The sequence below is a fragment of the Chiroxiphia lanceolata genome, chromosome 15 (assembly GCF_009829145.1).
Source record: "Chiroxiphia lanceolata isolate bChiLan1 chromosome 15, bChiLan1.pri, whole genome shotgun sequence".
Taxonomy (NCBI): Eukaryota; Metazoa; Chordata; class Aves; order Passeriformes; family Pipridae; genus Chiroxiphia; species Chiroxiphia lanceolata.
The window spans coordinates 1,949,915-1,970,842 of record NC_045651.1 but is presented as its reverse complement, the minus strand read 5'-3'; the positions used below and the strand labels follow the sequence as shown (position 1 = coordinate 1,970,842).

Genomic DNA, 20,928 nt, shown 5'->3' with positions numbered 1-20,928 from the left:
GGCTGCCAGAGCTCCAGGAGGATTTGGATGATCCTCAGGGGCACAGGATGTGACTCTTGGGGATGGGTCTGTGCAGGTCTGAGGGTTGGACTGGATGATCCTTGTGGGTCCCTTCCAACTCAGCATATTCCAGGATTCTGGTAAAATCACACACTTTCTAAATGATGGAGTGCAAGCTCTGAGCTGCACAGGGCAAGCCTGGACAAGGAATTTGGCTGTGGTTTCTCCCTCATTCCTGGATCCCCCCCCTGGATCCAGCAGGGGGGCTGCTGCTGGACGGGCTATTTTGAGCACAGTGCAGAGCACTGTTGCTGGGAGCTCACTCAGTGCCTCTGATCATGGCACTGTGAATCTGCCCACACAACTGCAATAAATCTCCTTGCCCCAGGACACTCTGGCTTTTCTCTGCTTGCACAATGCAACCATCCATTAGAGGAAGGGCTGCAACAGATGGGCTCTCCCTTCTCCAGAAACAAGGTAAGTGTCTCACCCAGCCAGAAATACTGGGCACACTGATACAGACCATATTTCTTTAGTCTGCTTCTGAGAGAATCATGTGGAACAGTTTCAAAAGCTTTCCTAAAGCAAAATATGTCCCATCTGCTGCCTCATCTTCATCTACTAGACATTATTTTCTCAAAGAAGGAAATTACAGTAAGATCGCACGATTAATTCTCGGTAAATCTATGTCCTTTTTTTTCCCCTTTTATCTTCTATTTGCTTTAAATTGATCATGTAATATTTTTTCAGACTTATTTCTGGGAAGAGTGGTCTCTCATTCTCTGGTTTCTCTTTTTTTTTCAAGAGTTACACTGTGTTTGCCTCTCGACAGCGCTCAGTGATCTCACCTGCCTTCCACGAGGCAGGGCAGTCACTAATGCTCCAGTAATTGCTTCAGCTCTTGCCTGCACTGCCCACATGGCTCTCACAGCACATTCCCAGAGCAGTCTGAGGCCAGAGCTGCTAATCTGGAGAGACAAGGAGAGAACAAATATAAAGCACAAAACCAGTGTAAAAGGACATGAGGGATAAGACCCAGCTCAGAGTGTTTGCTCTGCTCTCACAATTGATGGTTTAGTACAGAATCATGGAATGGGTTGGGTTGGGAGGGAGCTTAAAGATCATCTCTGCCACGGGCAGGGATAACTTCCACTACACCAGGTAGCTCCAAGCCCTGTCCAACCTGGCCTGGAGCCGTTCCAGGGACAGGGCAGCACATCAGGACACTGCATTAACACAGCAGGACAATGCCTTCCAGCCGAGGAAAATCAAGCTGCCAACTCCAGGAAGGCTCTACCTGAAAACACATTTTCAGCTGAGAATCTTCGCTCCCCTGTGCTGCTGGGGGTTTAAATACCAGGAGCACAGTGGCAGCTGCACACGTGCTGACAGATTTGCTGACTTACAGGGAGACGACGCCGGGGCCTCTCACCAGACACCCGGGAAGTGCCGGGGAGGAGCACGAGGTCCCGCTGCATGTCACACATTTGCAAGGAAAATGCGAGTGAAGGATCCTGGAAGGCAAAGTCAGGCTGCTGGCTGGAAGATTTAGCCCCAGGGTGCTGTTGACAGTTCCTCTGAAATCCTTCCACTTCAACACGCAGCTCCAATTAGGCACCGGGGAAGGAGCCGCTACCGGGGGTGATGGGCTCCATCAAAACTCTGCAGTGAAATCAGGCTTTTCGCAAGGAAAACATGCATGATGAGTTTAATTAAGTGGGAGCTGGGGGAAATCTGTCATGAGTTAAGGGTAAACAGATTGCTAAGGGTTGGTACAACACAAACACTCTTTGCCCTGTAGTTCAGAGAAAGAGCTTAGTACAGGGGTGGAAGAGCTCCCAGGTGAAATTTATTGTATCAAAATGGACTAAGAAGCTAAACAAAGCTGCCCCCCAAATTAAGAACTATAAATCTAAAAAACTGAGGTGTGTGGGGGGGTTAAATTAAAAAAAAAAAAAACCACACAAAACCAAACGAAGTAAAACACAGGTAATAAAATCAGCAGCAAATAGTAAATCCCAGCGACAAAACTAACAATATACTACAGTATATGGCCATAAACTACAGAAAAGAGAGTATAAGTCATAAAAGGGAAAGGTTCTTTTTTTATATCAAAGAGAATGTTTTAAGGAATCTAGTCAGGCTAAAATTCTTACTGGAAAAGGCTATACACTGAAAGTGTCTGGCAGTAAGAATGTAAATATATGAGGCGAGTTATCCCATCAGTCACCAGAGAAAGAAGACTGAGTGCTTAATGCTGAGAGGTGAAATACTAAACATGGGCACCTCTATTATTCATAAAATAAATCGATATAATGGCACAAAGGGAAAAAAAAGGTTAGAGAACCAATTTATAGAAACAGAGGCGGGCTGCTCTGCAGAGCTCTCGGAGCCTGAGCAGCCACGGAGAGGCTGCTCTGCTTAATCTCATGCAAGGTACAAGAGGAGGGAGTTCAAGAAGAGGCAGTCAATGAACCAGCAGAGAATATGGAACACAAAACTCCATCTTGGAGTGCAATGGTTATGACTCGAGAGGTCTCAGTGGGCACAGAGCTCCCCACAAATGCTCAGGGAAAGCGCGATGAGACGGGAGGAGTGCTCAGAAATAAGGAATCCACTCCCCCAGCACAGCAGCACTGAAAGCACCAGTGGATCTAATTCTGGTGTTCCCATTTAATGCTGTTGAAAGATTAGACTGAGGGCAGAAAAGAGCCATAAAAAGAATATGAAGAGAGAAGAACATGTAACTGGGAAACTTAAACAGCTCAATTGAGGGGCCACTCGATAAACACCTTCACAAGGGGGAAATATCAACCAACGCTTTTTAATCTCACAGAGACAGAAGAAAGACTAAGGGCTGAAAAATGAAAGTGATTCAAACCAGAAATGAAACACACATTTTTTAACAGCAGTGATGATTAAATTTGGGAACAAACTACCACCTGAAGTGATGGATTTTGCAACTCTTGACATCTGGAACATATGTTCCTGTGAAAAGTTCAAGTTTTGATAAATAAGAATTTTTTCTCCCCTGAAAAACAATTTTGTCAGAAAATTCCTAGCCACTATTCGGGTTTCTTGTCTACTTAAAAAAGATAAAAGATGAGACAGAGAAAGAGCTTTGTACGTTGAAAGTTGGTCAAAATGATAATAGAAGCAGAATAATGGAATTCCTAGATAAGGAGTATGATATGGTAGGAGTTAATTATCACAGTGTCTCTAATGGAAATTTTGCATCACTAGTATTTCAGAATTATTTGAACATATCTTTATAATAATGATCAAAAGGGAACTGCTTGACATAATCTACTTGAACACTCAAGAGCCTCCCCATAGCGTTTTTCAGGCAGGGCCTGTTCCAGAAGAATCCTGCATGGATATTGGGGATGCCCCAGAAAGCCAAGGCACAGCCCAGTCCCCTGCCTGGTGTCCCAAACAGGTATTTCCCTGCAAGCTTGGGCTGTTCTGGGGAGGTGCTCAGTGGCATCATTCCAAGTCTAATTTCTGTAATTTCAATCAAGGCCCCAAGAACTCCTGCAGAAGTGCTTTTAATACACTACAGGAATGAAATATGACACAGAAGGCGCTGACAACTTGTAGAGCATCATTAAACATACCACAGCCATTAACAAATGTGCCAAGGCAGGCTGGTACATCTGTATGGAAGGCAGGCGGAGGAGCTGGGCTCCACATTGCTTTATTTTTTTGACTAAAAAACACTTTAGAAGTCTCCAGCTTATCCTGAATCAATAGAATGTGAAGCATCACTGCAAAAAAAAAAAAATCCTCTTGGGAATTTTTAGTGGACTGAGAATTGTGGCACTTCTCAGTAAATGTCAGGCTTATCAGAGTTGTGAGTAAGCATCAGTTAGCTCTCAAACAAGCTGACTCTGTTCATTTCTCTCAGAACTGTATGTAATATTCTCCTGGCAAGGAACAGCTCTTTTAGTAGACTGCAGCACAAATTTGTAAAAGAAGCTTGTCTCAGCTCTGATCCAAAAAGCAAAAGAGATCTCGATTAGATGCCTGTGGAAGGAGCTGGTTTTTGACTACAAAGCCCAGATCATTTGGAGTTAAAGGGATGCAAGAAATACAAACTTCTCCTTTTCAGATCATAACAGATGCAGCAATTGTAAGAAAACTTTCTTCCTAAGCCTGGTTTACCCACTTCAAATTGCATCAGTAGCTTCAAGTATATTTTGACCCAGGAGTGGTTAACGACATCAATCTTTACAGCACACATTCATCCCTTTCTAAAGCCCCTCTCTTTATTTCTACCATGCAGCTTTTCTCTTTATATTGCTGGATGAGACTCTGCAGCATCGTGGTGAGATCTTCATTAGCATTCAAATCAAAATGCATTGTTTGCTGATGGAGTGGGTAGAGCAGTTCAGCCTTCCCTGCTCGTGCTCACTGTGCTCACCGCTACCATCACAAGTGTTTACATCCACAGATGGGTTTCATTTTCTTTTGACAGAACATAACAAAGGCTGTGCTGGGTCAGAGTGAAGGTTCCTCTGCTCCAGCAGCTGTTTTTCAATTCAGATGCCAGGGGAAGGAGTTCAGGAACACACCAGGCCTGCAGCGGTGCTTTCTTGGAATGTTGCTGTTTTCCAACAATATGTGTCTTGGGACTTTTTGAGTCACAATGCCTGGTTTTACTGTTTAACAGGTTATGCTTTAACTCCTCTCCATTAACTTCTTCTGTTACCCCCAGAGCACAAGTAAACTTGGAGCATCCATAATATCCCATGGCAAGGGATTTTACAGCTCAATTACAAGTTTTGTCAAGAACCATCAACCACATTATACTGATTTCTTGCTGTTGCTTTGGAAGAGACACTAAAGGGGCTTCTCAGTTTGGAGAGAAGGCAGCAAGGGGGATGAGTGAGACTTACAAAATTATGGTGAGGCCATGATGAGGTTGCATCTGATGTCCTGTGTCCAGTTCTGGGCCCTCATGGAAGAGAGACATGGAGGAGCTGGAGACAGTCCAGAGCTGGGAATGGAGCTGGGGAAGGGGCTGGAGCAGCAGGAGCAGCTGAGGGAGCTGGGGGGGCTCAGCCTGGAGAAAAGGAGGCTCAGGGGGGACCTTCTGGCTCTGCAACCCCCTGACAGGAGGGGGGAGCCGGGGGGGGTCGGGCTCTACTCCCAGGGAACAAGGGACAGGAGGAGAGGGAACGGCCTCCAGCTGTGCCAGGGGAGGGTCAGGTTGGACATCAGGAGGAATTTCTCCATGAAAAGGGAGGTTAAACATTGGCAGGGCCTGCCCAGGGAGGTGTTGGAGTCCCCATCCCTGGAGGTGCCCAAGGAAGGCCTGGCCATGGCACTGAGTGCTCTGGGCTGGGGACAAGGTGGGGATGGGGCACAGGCACAGGAGGGACTCTGTGATCCTGGAGGGCTTTTCCAGTGTTAATTATTCTGTGATTCTGTGATTTTTATGGTCACAGCCTGGAAAGGTGATCAGATACAGAGACCATGGTCTGACCCACCAGATCATTTCTTATGTATTTATGACTAAGGTGTCGTAGTGCCCCGTCAGGACCCTTCCACGAGCTCTAACAAATTTTTGAATTGTGGTTTCTCACTAGAAAAACTTTCCCTAATATGTTTAGCCATTTCTGCTTTTTTTCCCTTACAATTTCTCCTCATTGCTCAGCACGGACTCCAGTGTGACTGTCTGCAGTTCTCCACTTGGTTCCTGGGGACTTTCTCAGGGATTGTTGTCACATTTCCCATCTCCCATCCCTCCTGCAGGGACACTGATTTAAGTGACATGTTACACACTATTGTAGCTCCATAATTGCGTATTTGTTTTCCTTCTGAGCTCTTGAGTGATTACCAGATGGTCTTGGTAATTTCTGACTCTTCATCTTATCAATTAGTCCTAAAATGAATTTTATTGTCATTTAATTTGAGACGGTTCCTTACACTTGTCCCCATAAGTTTGGCTCTCATGGGAGAAGAACCTGCCTCAACTACAGTGAGCACCAACACAGAGCTGAGTTTACTTTAAAGCACCAGTTTTCTCTTTAACTGTAAATCCTTTCAGAGACTGGTCATCTGTTATACCAAACCTCTGCAAATATAGGATTCTGGCAATTTTGAAGATATTTTTACTAGTATTTTTATTATTCCGTTAGTGAGTTTGCACCTTAAAATTTCCCCTTGCCTGCCCTACAGGTTTAGCTTCACAGTTAATGCTTTTTTAAATTTTTTTCCAATAGTTTCTTTATTTGCTCAGAAATCCCTGATTTCGAACACTCTCCTCTACTCTGCTGATAGAATATTGCCTTTTGGTCCCTTGTAGAATTATTTCAGTTACTGATATATTGCTCTGAGCTTCAGATAGGGTGGTTTTATCTAGTTTCTCATCTTCTTCATCCTTAAAGCAGCTGCTTTTAATTTCCTTTTAAGAAGTTCCCCTGCTTTTGAATAGGTCCCATTTTTAAGTGAGGTATTACAGTGAGGTGGTTGGGGGGAAATCAAATACTCCTAAGATATTCTCATGAATCCCTCTGGGAAAAATGAGAGGTATCCATCAAGGTTTTTCCAAAGAAGGGAAGCTGTGGATGTGTAGCACCTCCAGCTGGAAGGGGAAGGATGGGGAGGGCTCTGCAGGGAGCAGGGACTTGGATGCTGGGAGAGGTGGGCAGAGGAACCTCTAGCACCAAGCTACAAAAGGGCCTGGCAGGAGGCTGTCTAGGGCCAGGTAAAAGACAGGGAGGGAATGCAGAAATCCCAAAGGAAAATTCATCTTCAAAGGCAGGAATGCACCTGTGTTAGCAGAATGATGGGAACTCACTTGCTCAGAGAGGGGAGTTGGAAAGACCTTCTGTAACTGCGGGCTCCCTCCACTCACCCAGGCAGTGTCTGGAGCAGAGCTGTCACATGTGACCTCTCCTCAGCATTCCAGGACTGGATTTTGTAGGCAGACTCTGGGGAGGCCGTGGGGAGTTTGGGGTGAGAGCCCAGGAGCATTTCCCCACACCACAGCTGCCAGCCCTGCAGTGCTCAGCACCTTCGGGCTTGTGGGAACCAGTGACTCAGGGATGATGGAAAAGCACACGGGTATCTTTTTGGGGTGGCTGGCATCCAGTTCCTTGGAAAAAACAACCTTCCACCAAAAAAAGAAGGGCCAGCACGGGATGCAGCGAGGGCCATGCACCTCTTCTGCAGGGCAGGACAGCTCTCCAGGCTGTCACTGGCTGGTGTCATCCCACATGTGGGTCACAGAGTATGCCAAGTTGGGAGGGACCCACCAGGATCATCCAGTCCAACCCCTGGCCCTGCACAGGCCCAGCCCCAAGAGTCACCCCCTGTGCCCCAGAGGATCAGCCAAACCCTCCTGGAGCTCTGGCAGCCTTGGGGCTGTGCCCACTGCCCTGGGGAGCCTGGGCAGTGCCCAACCAGCCTCTGGGGGAAGAACCTTTTGCTGAGATCCAACCTGAGCCTGCCCTGACACAGCTCCAGCCATTCCCTGGCTGCTGTCCCTGGTCCCTCCAGAGCAGAGCTCAGTCCCTGCCCCTCCTCTGCCCCTGCCCAGGCAGTTGGAACTGCAGTGAGGTCTCCCCTCAGTCTCCTCTGCTCCAGCTGAACACACCAAGTGCCCTCAGTGTCCTCACACAGCTTCAAATCAAGCCCCTTCCCCATCTCCCTGTCCCTGCTTTGGACACTCTCCAATGGCTCAATCCCTTCCTTCCATTGTGTCCCCCCAAACTGCCCCAATATTGAGGTGAGGCCACTCCAGGGCAGAGCAGAGCGGGACAATCCCCTCCCTGATGCCCCAGGACAGGGTTGGCCCTCCTGGCTGCCAGGGCACTGCTGACTCATATGTGGCAGCAGTTGGTCACATTTGGAGTACTTGGGATAGTGGTGTGTCCAGGCAGCCTTTTGCTCCCAGCTGCAGGTGTCCCAGCCCTGCAGGACCCTGCCCATGGGGACAGGCTCCCTCCTCCCACAGACAAGCTTTACAAAATGCAATGGAAATGGAATATCAAGCAGGCAGCTGGCACATCCCAGGCAGGCTGCAGAGCCATGATGACTCACAGAAACAAATCTGCCAGATGTTCCAGCCCCACAAGGGAGCCACACGCTCGTCCTACTGTAGGAATTGTGGTTTGCCTCCTGTCGTGTTGCTTCCTGCAAGAACGCTGGGAAATGGTGCTGGCTCGAGAGTTACTTTCCCTGCTTAAAACTGGTGCTGCCATAGGTTTGTGGAGTTGGTGACTATCAATAAGAAATAACTCCGAGCTCGGAGAAATGCTGTGCTCCCCTCTTCCTCCAGCGTGGCTTGTTTACACCCTGTGCTGCAATCTGAAAAATGCCATCTCTAATGAATACTAAATAGTGGGAGGCTTTTCCTCAGCAGCCTGTTACTGAACCTGATTGCTGTGCAGGATAATGTGCTGGGAGAGAGCGGGGGCTTGGCTGTGTCTCTCTGTTTCATGCAGTCATAGAAACTGTCAGGCTTAGGTGGCTCTGTGATCTCCAGGCAGCAATGTCTCCCTGCACCCTTTCCCAGCTACCCATTTATTTTTAAAATGTTCCATTGTTACTGTCACTCAGCCCTTTCAGCCAATTTTCATGTCATTATTATTTCCGTCTCTTTAAAATTTATCTACTTATGCAATTTTAATCTTTTTTTCTTTTTCCAAGCCAATTCATAGTAATATGTTAACAGCTGCCTTGTAGTGGAAGTCACTGGGAGTTAATACTCCAAAGCCCTCACTGTTAAGAACTGACTCACCTCAGTGTTGTAAATCTGCACTGCCTTGCACCCCTCTCCTCAGAGCATTCTCATGTGTCTGCTTATCACCAAGAACATTCCCGACCCTGCCTGTGGAGGGCACATGAAAAAAGCAAAGGATACCAGTGAGCAAGGAATCTTTCCCCACACAAATGACATCTGAAATATTTCTACAGCTCCTTAAGCTCAAAGGACCAGGAAGCAGAAGGGGATCTGTGTTGCAAAAGATCAGGAATAAAGGAGGGAGAGGAGGAAGAGTTGTAACAGGGTCCTTGCTACATTTCAATATTCCTGCAGCCAACATGGAATACAGCTGCCTCTATTTTGGGAGTGTGATGACACTGTTGATTTCCCTCCTCTGCCAGGCAGTTCCATCTTCCCTGTGAGGGTGGGGAGGCCCTGGCACAGGTTGCCCAGAGAAGCTGTGGCTGCCCCTGGATCCCTGGAAGTGTCCAAGGCCAGGCTGGAGGGGGCTTGGAGCAACCTGGGATAGTGGGATGACTCCCTGCCCATGGCAGGGGGTGGAATGTCTAAGGTCCCTTCCAACCCAAAGCATTCTGTGATTCTTGCAAACAACCCAAGGCATGACCATGATGATAATTCTACATAACAGCACAGCAGGAAAGGTACTGACCCAAAGCCTTGTTAATGCACAACACAGGTAAGAGTTTGTTGGGTGGTATTTTTTTGACCCTTTTTAGATATTGAATTCAGGCAAAATCAATGTTTCTGAATAACAGCAAATCATTCATACCCATTGCAATGGTGATCTTTTCTCCCTTGACTCATACACAGGAGTGCTCACATAAATATACATCCACTTCCCATCCACACAGTATCAAACACCCCAGAAGTGCTACAGGGCCCAGCATAACAGGTTGGTTTAGGAAGATCAACCCTGCAGTCACGTGTGTGCACTGAGAGGAGATACTAAAGCTCAGCACACAGGCACTGCTGGCTGAGCTGTGCAAAGGTCACCCTGTGCTGTGAATAAGCTCATGTCAACACTGTGAGTTTATGAGAGTGCAGAAGACACTTTGCAGAGGAGATCCAGGCTCTCTGGGTTAAAAGGTTATGAAATTTAGTCTAATCTCTATTTCTGTTTTCTTAGACGTTCACTATCAATCTATTACAAGCAAAGAAGTCAGTGCAACCCAAAACTAGGTTTCCCAACTTCTTTTACGTGACCCTGACCATATTTATCACAGAATCACAGAAGGGTTTGGGTTGGAAGGGACCTTAAAGATTCCACTCTCCTGCCACCCCCTTCCACCAGCCCAAGTTGCTCCAAGCCCCGTCCAACCTGGCCTTGGACACTTCCAGGGATCTGGGGGCAGCCACAGCTTCTCTGGGCAACCTGTGCCAGGGCCTCCCCACCCTCACAGGGAAGGATTTCTTCCTAATATCTAATCTACAAGACAACTTCTACAAGACTGTTCAGACTTGTAGTTTAAACTGCTCAGAATTCTCCCAAGCTACCCTGAAATCTCTTTTTAAAATCACACTGATTTGCATCATCATTTCTCAGACTGAAATAAAATAATTTCTTTTTGCCAAAACATTCCTTCCACCACTCCCTTGAGAACCACTTGTGTCTCTGTGCTTTATCACAGGAGTTTCACATTTGGCACAGGGCTTCTCCTGGTGAAAGGTTTGTACCTGTTGCCTTCACAACTGTCCACAACGTTCTTATACACTTTCAAGCAACTGGAACCACTCACAGTCATCTACAAGTCAAACAGAATAAGCAAGATACCAAAAGATTTAACACCCAGGAAAAGAAAATCACCAGAATAATCAGAATGATTTCTAAGTACATAGAAACTAATAAGGAGATGAGCACTTGTCAACATGAATCCCTCAGGAACAAAACAAGCTGATTCAGTCTAATTTTGCTCTCCAATGCATGAGACTTTGTGGGTAAAGAAGAAGCAGCAGATTCCACACACCTCAATGTCACTGAGGCTCCTGACATTGTCCCACGTGGGTGAAGAATGCCCTGGCTGAAGTCATGACACAAATCTGGTTGGAATCTGCAGTCTGAAAGCAGTTTCCAATGGTTCACTGTGAAATGCAAAGGACAAATTGAATGGTTACTCAGCTGTTCATAAGATTCACTCAATATTTTATTGATAGCCTGGATGAGGGAATGGACTGTGTGTTTATTAAATCTGCCAAGATTAAATCTGCAAAGAGTGGCTGCAAATATATGGGGGAGAGTGGTATTAGAAACTTTTGACAACTTGGACAACTCTATAAATACAGGAGCCATCTCAATGGTAAAAAGCATTGTGGTTTCACTTTAGGCAGGAGTAAAGTGCACAAATACAGGACAGACATCAGCTGGGCAGAGAGCAGTCTGGAAAGAAAACCAATCTAAAGGTTCTGATAACAAGCTGAACAGGGGTTATTGTCTGAGCAGAGAGAAAACACTCCTCAGGCATATTAGCAGAAGAATTACCTACAAGACATCTTGCAGGTCCTTTTGGTGTTCTCAGTGACACCTCAGTGCAGAGGCACATCCAGCTTTGGGTGCTGCTCCTCTGACAGGGTAAGCAGCAACACGAAGGGTTAGAGGGCTGGAAAACATGACCTGAATCAGGAGACTGAGAACAGAACATGCTCAAAAGAGAGAACACCATGGAAAGATGCAGTAACAGCCCTGACAGAGCAGGATCAGTGCAGTAACAGTCCTGGAGCAGATCAAAGTCTGCTACAAAATGGAAGAGAAACAACCGCTCTGCACACGCCAAGAATATCATCAGCAGATCTGATTGTGTGTGGAAGGAGGAGTTGGAATAAGTGATCAGCTGAGATTTCTTCCAGCTTCACTTTTCAATGATTCTGTGCCCAGCTGAAGACAATTAGAGTTTGTCTGTACCCAATTTGCCCTGATGTCCCCCAGTGCCTTCACACAGCAATTGCTCATGCACATTTGCATCATTTTTGAATTAATGTCTTCATTAAGGTTAGTGTTTTACGTTCATCCTACCATCCTAAGACTATCTGTCTTACAAATACCTTATCAAAATGCTATTTGCCAAACCAGCCTGACTCACAACTCATTCATCAAAAGCCATTTTAATAATTAGTCCTCAAATCCTAATTCAATAAAATCTTCATATCTTGATTTTCCTTCCCACCCAGCACAATGGGCAAAATGGTTTGTAATCCTTTGGCACCATTACTTTCAGACTCACAGAACCCAGATTAGAGCTGCTGGTGCCAGTCTCCCTTTCCAATGACATAATTTTAGAAACTACTACAATTTTAGAAAAGAAAATGTGGACATCTTAGGCCTCTCAGCTGCAGATTCTTACAGAAGACACTGCTGGGGTCATTAGTATCCAGTCCAATCCCTGGCACAAAGGCAGGTGTAGCCCTACCTGTGTCCATTCTGACATCAGAAAAAGTCTTAAAATACTTGAAATCTTCCCAAACTACCCATTTCAGTGATTCTACATCCTGTATTAACAACTGATGTCCCTGTTAGTGCAGTTCAGCCTGTTATCTCCAGCCATTTTCCCATGGAAAGCAGTTTAAGCTGCAGTGGCCAGGCAGGGCAGCTGATAAATATGACACTTTCTTAGTCACCATGACTTCTCAGGGTGCCAGGGGAAAGCTGTGCTGCCTTATCCAATCATTATAATCAATGACCAATATTGATCAGAACCAGCTATAGCCCAGCTTCCTGCAGGATCCATCGAACTAAATGGCTGGAAACTGCTGGAAGGACAGCAAAGATCCTTGTGAAAATGTGCAGGCTCTGAGATTTATGGAAGCACAGCTTGATTTCACTGGCATACATTCAGTTACATCAACATTATATAAAACTTCATATATAAGGTTTCTTATATAAAAGAAATCATGCACGCCACAGACCTCGTTAGCTCTGTGTACCCTGTTAAATTGAGTTGATATGTCAGAGAGTAGAAACCCAAAAGATTCCTGATTTATCATCTTAATCCTTTACATTTCCTCTCAAGAATTCACACTGCTGTCATTTTCTCCTCCATTCCCATTACCTTCTTCGTAACATATTGGCCTTCTTACTTTTACTGAATAATTCCTAGGCTATTATATCTATAATTATACTAATAATTAAGCATGCCTTTTCATCAGCTAGCAGCTAATTACTTCTGTTCCTACCCAGCTTGCTCAGAAAACAGTCAATTCATCTGCATCCCCATCACTCTCCCCGTTGCTAAGCAGTCAATGCCACTCAGCAGTGGCACTGCAATGGGGTGGGGTGGCTCATCCTGCATTAAAGGTGCTTTGTGGCACCTGAGTGGAGCTGCCTTTCACCCTCAGAGGAGTTTTTCACCTGAGCAAGTCACCTTTGCTTGGCAAAGCTCCTTATCCCAAACAGCTTTGGAGCTGCTTGGAAGCAGCTCCTGCTCACTGCAAGGAGTAGTTTGTCATTGGAGAGACACAAAAAGAACTGCATCCTAAACCAGCCTCTGCCAATTCAGTCTTAGGCCTTTTTTCAGTCAGACCATACCCAAGATTTTGTTAGATGTGAACTGAAGCCATGAAGCCTTCTAAGCTCTCCATTATCTGGACTTCTGTAAAGCTTTTCACGTGGTCCCCCACAACAGGATGGTCAGAGGGATGGAGCAGCTCTGCTGGGAGGAAAGGCTGGAGAGCTGGGATTGTTCAGCCTGGAGAACAGAAGGCTCCAGTGTGACCTAATTGTGGCCTTCCAGTGCCTGAAGGAGCCGACAGGAAAGATGGAGAGAGACTATTGACAAGGGCCTGCAGTGACAGGACAAGGGGGAATGGCTTCAGACTGCCAGAGGGCAGGGTTAGATGGGATATTGGGAAGAAATTCTTCCCTGTGAGGGTGGTGAGGCCCTGGCACAGGTTGCCCAGAGAAGCTGTGGCTGCCCCTGGATCCCTGGAAGTGTCCAAGGCCAGGTTGGACGGGGCTTGGAGCAACCTGGGCTAGTGGGAGGTGTCCCTGCCCGTGGCAGGGGGTGGGACTGGATGGTCTTCAAGGTCCCTTCCAACCCAAACCCTTCTGTGATTCCATGACTCTCCAGTGCTATCACAGTGCAGAACCACTGGCACTCACACACTGTCTATCCCATCTGGATCATTCCTGTGTTTGCTGCTGTGACAACTGGACATTGTCATCCTGACTCTGCTGCTCACTCTGCCCCAAATCACTCATGCTAGTTAGTACCAAACTTCAGTGACGTGGTGAGAAATCAGCTCAAATTGACTTTTTTTCCCCCCCAGTTACCTGTCATTTTGTCTGTTGTAGGCTGGAGAGAGAAGCTGCTGTTCCAGGGCAGGAATTCCCACCATCACCAGCCTTGGCAAGCTGCTTCCTTCCCTGTTTCTCAGTTAATGAAAGCAGGTAAATTAACGTTAGTGAAATGTTAATGGCTGATATTTGTAGGCTTCCCAGAGACTGGGCTGGGCCAAACCCCTTAATCCTTTTAGCTGATTCATGACTGCGTCCTCTGAAATGAAGAAGTGCTGGCAAATGCAGTGATTGTGCTTGATTCCAGAGAAAGGGAATTCAAAAATGAGGAAATTTGTTAAAGAAAACGCTCAGAGTGGCAGCCAGAAAGGTAAAATGTTTTCAGATGGCAGGTAGACTATTTTAGGATTCTATATTGGAGGCTCAAAGCAAATGCATATAACCTGTCAAAAAAAAAAGACTTGAGAGGAAAACAAAAAGCTGGCATCATAAAACAGCAGGATCAGGAAGGCTCTTGGAAGTTAAAAGGTATCCTGCAAAAAGCTGAAGTTGTGTCTGAAAAAGGAAAACTAAAAAGAACATAAATTCTGGCAGACTAAATGTAAAAGCACAATAACGTAGAAAGAGTTTAGAAGCAGTTTGCTAAAGAAATAGAAAAGTATGCTATAAATCCTTCCTGAACACATCAAGAACAAGAAGCCTTGGAAAAGTCAGTGTGAGGAAGAAGACTCAGAAAAGATGATGCCATCACAAAAAAATCCCAAGCTCCTTTTTTTTTTTTCCCCCAAATCTCTGTTCACCTGGAGAACCTTGAAAACTCTCGAACCAGCACCTTGTTTGTAAGGCCTTCAGAGAAGGCTTGTCTTAATTTCAGGGTGTTAAGAGGAGATTACAGACCAGATAAAATGAATAACAACGTATCGCTGGGCACGGCCGGAATTCAGGCAAGGTTTTTATTGAATGTTAAATATGAATCATCTGACCTAACACCCTCAGTATGTATGTAACCTTTTGCTGGAAATTGCTGTGATTTTCAAAGGGCTGGAAGGTAACAAGTAAGAAATCAGGTTTTTTAAATAAATCCAGTGGCGATTCAAGAAACCACAGATCACTAAGTTTAATGTCCATGTGGGTCATATTGGCTGAAGCTCTGGCAAAGAACAGAATCAGCAAGCACATGAATAAAAGTAACATGTTAAGGAAAAGTAAACATGACTTTTGTAAAAGGAATCTGAGCCTCCTAAATCTGCTGGAATTCTCTGAAGGACTCAAAAGCATGTAAATAGCAGAGCTCCAGCTGAGAAATTTTCCCTGCGTTTCCAACTCACCCCAAGCTTCCAGAAACCTCATGCATAGAAGGTCCCATCAAAGGCTCTTAAACAAACTAAACAGCCAGGGACTGCAGGTAAGGACCTCACAGAGTTAAATAAGAATTTAGTACTGGAAAAAGAAGATTATACTAAAGGATGAGTTTTCACAGTAGAAGATGATCATCAGGGGAGTCCCACGGGGATTATGGTCCATGGTGCTCAATGTGCTCAGGAATGATTTGGAAAGTTGGTGGAACAGTGAAGATTTCTGATAAAAACTAAATTAATTAGGATAATATTTACTACAAAAAACTTCAAGATCTTACAACACTGAGCAAGCCTCATGACAAAGTGGAAGATAAATTTCAGCCCTGACAACCATAATCTGGCTATCCACAAAAAGCAACACTAACTTTACACGGGGAGTGACGGGCCCTGAGCTAGTTTGCACAATTTAGGAAATGCATCTCAACATCGTAACAGCTTGTTCTATGAATATATGACCCCATTGCTGAATAGCAGGCAAAAAAAAATTCCAAAGTTTAGCACAGTTTGGAGAGAAAAGCACAACCTTGCCCCTGTACAATTTATGGTGTCTCTGCTTCTCCAAAACAAAGCACGCTTCTGGTACCTTCACCTGAGACAAACTGTAACAGGCAAAAGAAAAGCTACGTGGCAGAATGACAAACATGGTAAGTACAAAACCTCTTTCATGTGAAAAACAAAGTTAGCAGGAGAAGTTGAATGGGAAGGGATCACTTGGCGTTTGTCGTTGCCAGTCGTGCCGAGCAGGCCAGGTGCCAGGGAGGGGGACGGACACCGAACAAGAGCTCTGTCTCGTGCCTCTTTGTTCAGCTGCTGAAGCCTTCTATGCTGTCAGACAACGATTTCAAGGGCTGTGGGAGAGCTGTGACAGCTACACTCCATACATAATCCCTGCATGTTTTCAGGAAAAAGAATATAAGGGGGGAAAGGAGGAATAAACAATTGCTGTACTTGCAGTAGTTTCTGTGCCCGTTAATTCTAATTCATCATTCACTAGAGGTCTCTACTTCTTTTCCCATCTGCCCTCCTCCTACCACATTTTCTGAATTAAAATTAAAAAAATAATAATAATTAAAAAACCACAATTAGGCAGCATTTATTAACATCTGCCTGTAGTGACCCAGCTGTTGTTCACCAGCCTCTACAGTGATGTATTTTAACATCCTCCTCTCACCTTTCTACACTTCTTTCCCACCTCCTTTGAGCACAGGGGGTTCAGGCTGTTAACTCAGCACCTTCAGGGACAGCTCTACCTTTCAGTCACTTGTGCAGTGACTTGTACCAATTGGTCCCAGCCCTGATCACAGCCTTAAACTCCTGGCGAGCCATTAATAATACAGAGCAATCATTTTAATTGCAACCGGGTGTCTGGAATTTAGGAGCTGTGCACAGACTTCCTTCTATCCACAATATTATTGTCCCATTGTGCATTTTGGAGTTTAGCTCTCATTAAAAGTAATAGAGGGAAATAGTCTGTAGCAAACTGAATGTGTTTGTTTTCACAGTTCACCTCCTGCTCCTCTGCACTAAAACACTCTTGCTCAGTGACAAGACCACAGCTGTTGCCATCGTTTCCTTACCTGCAGAGTGCAATATTTAGCTGGAGGGACACTGAAGTTTTCTGTTTGTTAGTTATCATGTCAACAACTCTCACCTTATCACTTCAGTTTCCATTCTGTTGATAAAACCTGTCAGCCTCCCTTGAGTGGTTCCAGGCCCTCAGAAGAAATCACATTAAATTGGCACAACCAAGTAAATCTGGAAGGGATGTGCTCCTGGCTTACCAAAGGAAATGGGGGAGGGCTTGAATTTCTCTCCCTCTTCCTCCCTGCACAGCTCCAATGTCCGAGTGCTTGGAGCAGTGTTGAAATCCTCCCTACGGACTCAGCAGTTCAAGTCAGATCAGGTCTTTGAATATGGCCCAGAGGAGACGTCTGTGGAGCCGAAATTGATATGTTTAAGTGCAAGAGACAATAATCATTTCTTCAAGTATAAGCTAAAAATACCCAGAAAAAAAATGGAATTCATAATGGAGATTTTAAAGATCTGTGACACACCAGAGCCTGCACAAGGGTTTTAATGAGAGAGAAGCCAATTTAATTGGTCAGTGCGAGCAGATGCTTTGCTGGGTGAGTGGGCTACGAGGTCTCACAGCCCTGGTTAACGCCAGGAGCATCAGCCCTGTCCTCAACATGGCTGTGACAAGCCCGTGTCACAGCAGCGCAGTGTCAGAGCCAGGGAACCTCGGTAATCAACGTCTCCACGGTGTCAGATCACAGAGCCACAGGGAGAGAGCACTAAAAGGAGGAGGCAAAAGCCGACAAAGGAACGTTCTTGAAGGTAATTGCGGGACTGACCATCTCCTCTTGTCGTTTGCTTCATTATCACTCTGGGCATGAAGCTGAACCAGCCTGTTAAGTTTTAACGCTGCGTTAACAGGGAGCTGCCGAGCACCAGGGCTCAGGTTTACAGGCCTCCCCTGTGAAAACTCTTCTGCAGTGTGTGTCACCGTCCTAGGAAAGCCAGGAATACCTTCCGTGGCCGTTCAATTACAGACACTCACACCCAGCTCCCTCTCCTCGTGGCACGGCTCATCAATCAGGGCCTCTGTCACCGTGTCTCTTCTCATCGCAGTCACCAGAAGGCTCTGAGCTCCCTCCCAGTCCATGCGACATTTACTGTCAGGGGCTGTCAACACCAAGAGATTCTCCCAGGGCCTCTGAGTTCATCACAAAGCAACAAGATCTATCCCTAAAATGCGCTCCCAGTTCCAGCTCTGGATTACAGTGACTGACTGAGGGGCTTTGCAGCACTCAGGGAAGAGTGAAACAGCAGCACGAGCTGCAGCTCATGCCCAAATACCTTTGTTTTCTTATTCTCTTGTTAGAAAAATACAACTGCTTTAAGAGAGGTTTCAGGCTAATGATTAATTAAGCTTCCTCAACACCATCCCTTATAAACTTATTAAGGGAAAGCTGAGATTGTTTACTTAGAAATTTAGCCTTCCCATCTTTAGCATTGATCCTGCCTTCACTCTCTGTTTAACAACACAGTGACCTAGTGGAAAAAATTTATAAAACTTAATAAATTGCAGTAGGCAATATTGACAGAGTGTGTATATGCACATTTGGGTTTGTATGAACGTATTATAAGAAATCTAATAAAGTAAAACAAACACATTTGCTTTGTTTGTGAGCTGTGAAACAAGATCCCTGTAATTACAATGTTTGAAGCATACTTGGTCAAAGGGGTATGGTGAGATTTTTGGCCGTATATTTCTGGTTTGAGATTAAAGAACAACTATTGTTTATCAAGGGTTACATGTTGCACAAAACTGCTTTGCTCAAGATGCAGAAAAATAAAAATGTTGATGAAAACCTAAGTTAGCAGAAGACCTCTATGAGATCAGAGGAACCAGCACCCAGAGAATAAAGTTCCAGTGGCAAATGTGTCTGGAAGAAACAATGAAGGACTTGGAGATATGTTCATTTTGTCTGACCTTTAAGGGGGAATGGGCCTTAATGAGTGTTTAAACCAGTGACTGAAAGAGTGCTTTCAATTGCAAGGTTTTTAGAAGACCATAGAAGGTATACAACCTTCTAGAACCTTAATGTCTATTTTTAACTTGCTTTCTACAAGCCTGGTTTCCTCTTCCAACCAAAATAAACATATTTCTTAAGGAGCACAGTACTTATTTCCCTAAGGAGCAAAGTATTTATTTCCCTAAGATTACCGTGGTAACAAATAGAGTTTTCTCAGCCTCCTCTGGTACACTCACTGTGCTCAGCCATGGATCACCACCATCTGAGTCCAACAATCCAGGCCATTTTCCATCCAATTTATAGCCCATTTACCCAATCCATACCTCACCCACCAGGTTGGTAAGATGACACTATGAGTGCCCATGTCAAAGTCTTGGTAGATTCAAGGTAAGCACCATTCACATGTCTCCCCTTGTTCTCTGAGCCAGTCCCATCATCAGGTTGTTTAGGCAGATTGTCCTTGTCGAATCCATTGTGGCTGTTCCAAATTACCTCTTGCTTGAAATAGTTTCCAGGAGAAGATGCACCATCACCTTCCAAAGAGCCAGGCTAAATCAAGTGGCATAGAGTTGCCCAATCTTTCTTCTTACCCTTCTTATAGAATCCCAGAATGGTTTGGGTTGGAAGGGACCTTAAAGATCATCCAGTCCCATCCCCCTGCCATGGGCAGGGACATCTTCCACTAGCCCAGGTAGCTCCAACCTGGCCTTGGACACTTCCAGCAATAGGACAACCACAGCTTCTCTGGGCAACCTGTGCCAGGGCCTCACCACCCTCACAGGGAAGAATTCTTGAATAAGTGTCTGGTGTTTGCCCTCTTTCAGTCAGCAGAATCCTCTCCCGATTATTGTGGCATCAGCCACTTCCTCCAGCACCCTTGGGTGCATGGAACAAAATCCCACCATCAGCACCCAGAAAAGCTGCACTGACACACTCTGCACCTGCAGCAATTCCTCATGGCTTGTCACCTCTTCCTTCTCAGTGTCCTTCCCACTCTGCAAGGACACAAACCAGCTGAGCTGGTCAGACCCCACAGCAGCCCTCGCTGACCATCCCCTTGCTTTAGCCACTCTCTCTTCAACATTTACTCCTTTATCCACGTTACTCCACAGCAGCTGATACCTCTGGGCTTTGCCATCTCAGCTTTGTCTTGCTGTGACAGTTCCCTTCACAGAATCACAGGATTCTAGAATGGCTCAAGCTGGAAGGGCCCACAGTGGCTCATCTGGTCCCACCTCCCTGCTCAGTCCCAGAGCACACAGCACAGGATTGTGTCCAGACAGGTCTCGAATATCCCCAGTGAGGAGACTCCACACCCTCTCTGCTCTCTCTTCAGGGCTCAGTCACGTCACAGCAAAGAAGTTCTTCCTCCTGTCCAGCTGCAACTTCCTGGGCATCAGTTCCTGCCCGTTCCTCCTGGGCCATTGCTGGGCCCCCCGAGCAGAGCCTGCTCCAGCCTCTGCCCCCTCCCTGCAGCCCCTGACACAGCCTGGGGAGGGCCCCTCTCAGGCTCTGCTCTGGAGGCTGAACAGCCCCAGCTCCCTCAGCCTTTGCTGCTCCCAGAGCTGCTCCATCCCTTGGGCATCTCCGCAGCCTGCGCTGGCCCCGCTGCAGGAGCTCCCTGGCCCTGCTGTGCTGAGGAGCCCGAGCTGGGCCAGCCCTGCAGATGTGCCTGCCCAGGGCTGGGCAGAGGGGCAGGATCCCCTCCCTGCCCTGCTCCAAGGCTCTTCCTGATGCCTCCAGGATCCCATTGGCCTCCTTGGCCCCCAGGACCCACAAGTCCTTCTCTGCAGAGCTGCTTCCTCATCCCTCAGCATCCCCATATCATCTTCATCTAAAGATTTTCCCTTCTGCAGTGTCAGACACAAACACACCACTGCACCACAGACACTGTGCAGCTCCTGTGGAATCCTCACAATGTAAATCCAAGCAGATCAGCTCTGTTGTTGCCTCGCCAGTTGCAGAAAAGATAGAGAGCATCACTCATCAACTGGCTGGGGACTTGAAAGGAAACTAGGACTAACAGCCTTAAAAATACAGTGATTAGCTGAGAAGACCTTGGAAGAACCAATA

The 20,928-nt window shown here is 46.1% G+C and overlaps 2 long non-coding RNA genes across 4 annotated transcripts in view; one reads left to right on the top strand and one right to left on the bottom strand.

Moving 5' to 3' along the window:
- LOC116794259 overlaps nt 1–20,928 on the bottom strand; it is a 42,056-nt gene that overhangs the window by 17,046 nt on the left and 4,082 nt on the right. Inside the window, exons 2-3 of the long non-coding RNA XR_004359737.1 lie at nt 10,699–10,813; nt 8,750–8,839 (exon numbers count right to left, since the gene is read on the bottom strand). This is a non-coding gene — a long non-coding RNA (uncharacterized LOC116794259). The remainder of the gene's footprint in view (nt 1–8,749; nt 8,840–10,698; nt 10,814–20,928) is intronic.
- On the top strand, nt 337–18,995 carry LOC116794260. 3 transcript variants are annotated; one of them, XR_004359739.1, is made up of 4 exons: nt 337–477; nt 14,016–14,111; nt 15,886–15,960; nt 16,819–18,995. It is a non-coding gene; the product is annotated as an uncharacterized LOC116794260 (long non-coding RNA). The 3 variants fall into 3 exon arrangements; XR_004359740.1 differs by lacking the exon at nt 15,886–15,960; XR_004359738.1 differs by having other exon boundaries at nt 15,886–18,995.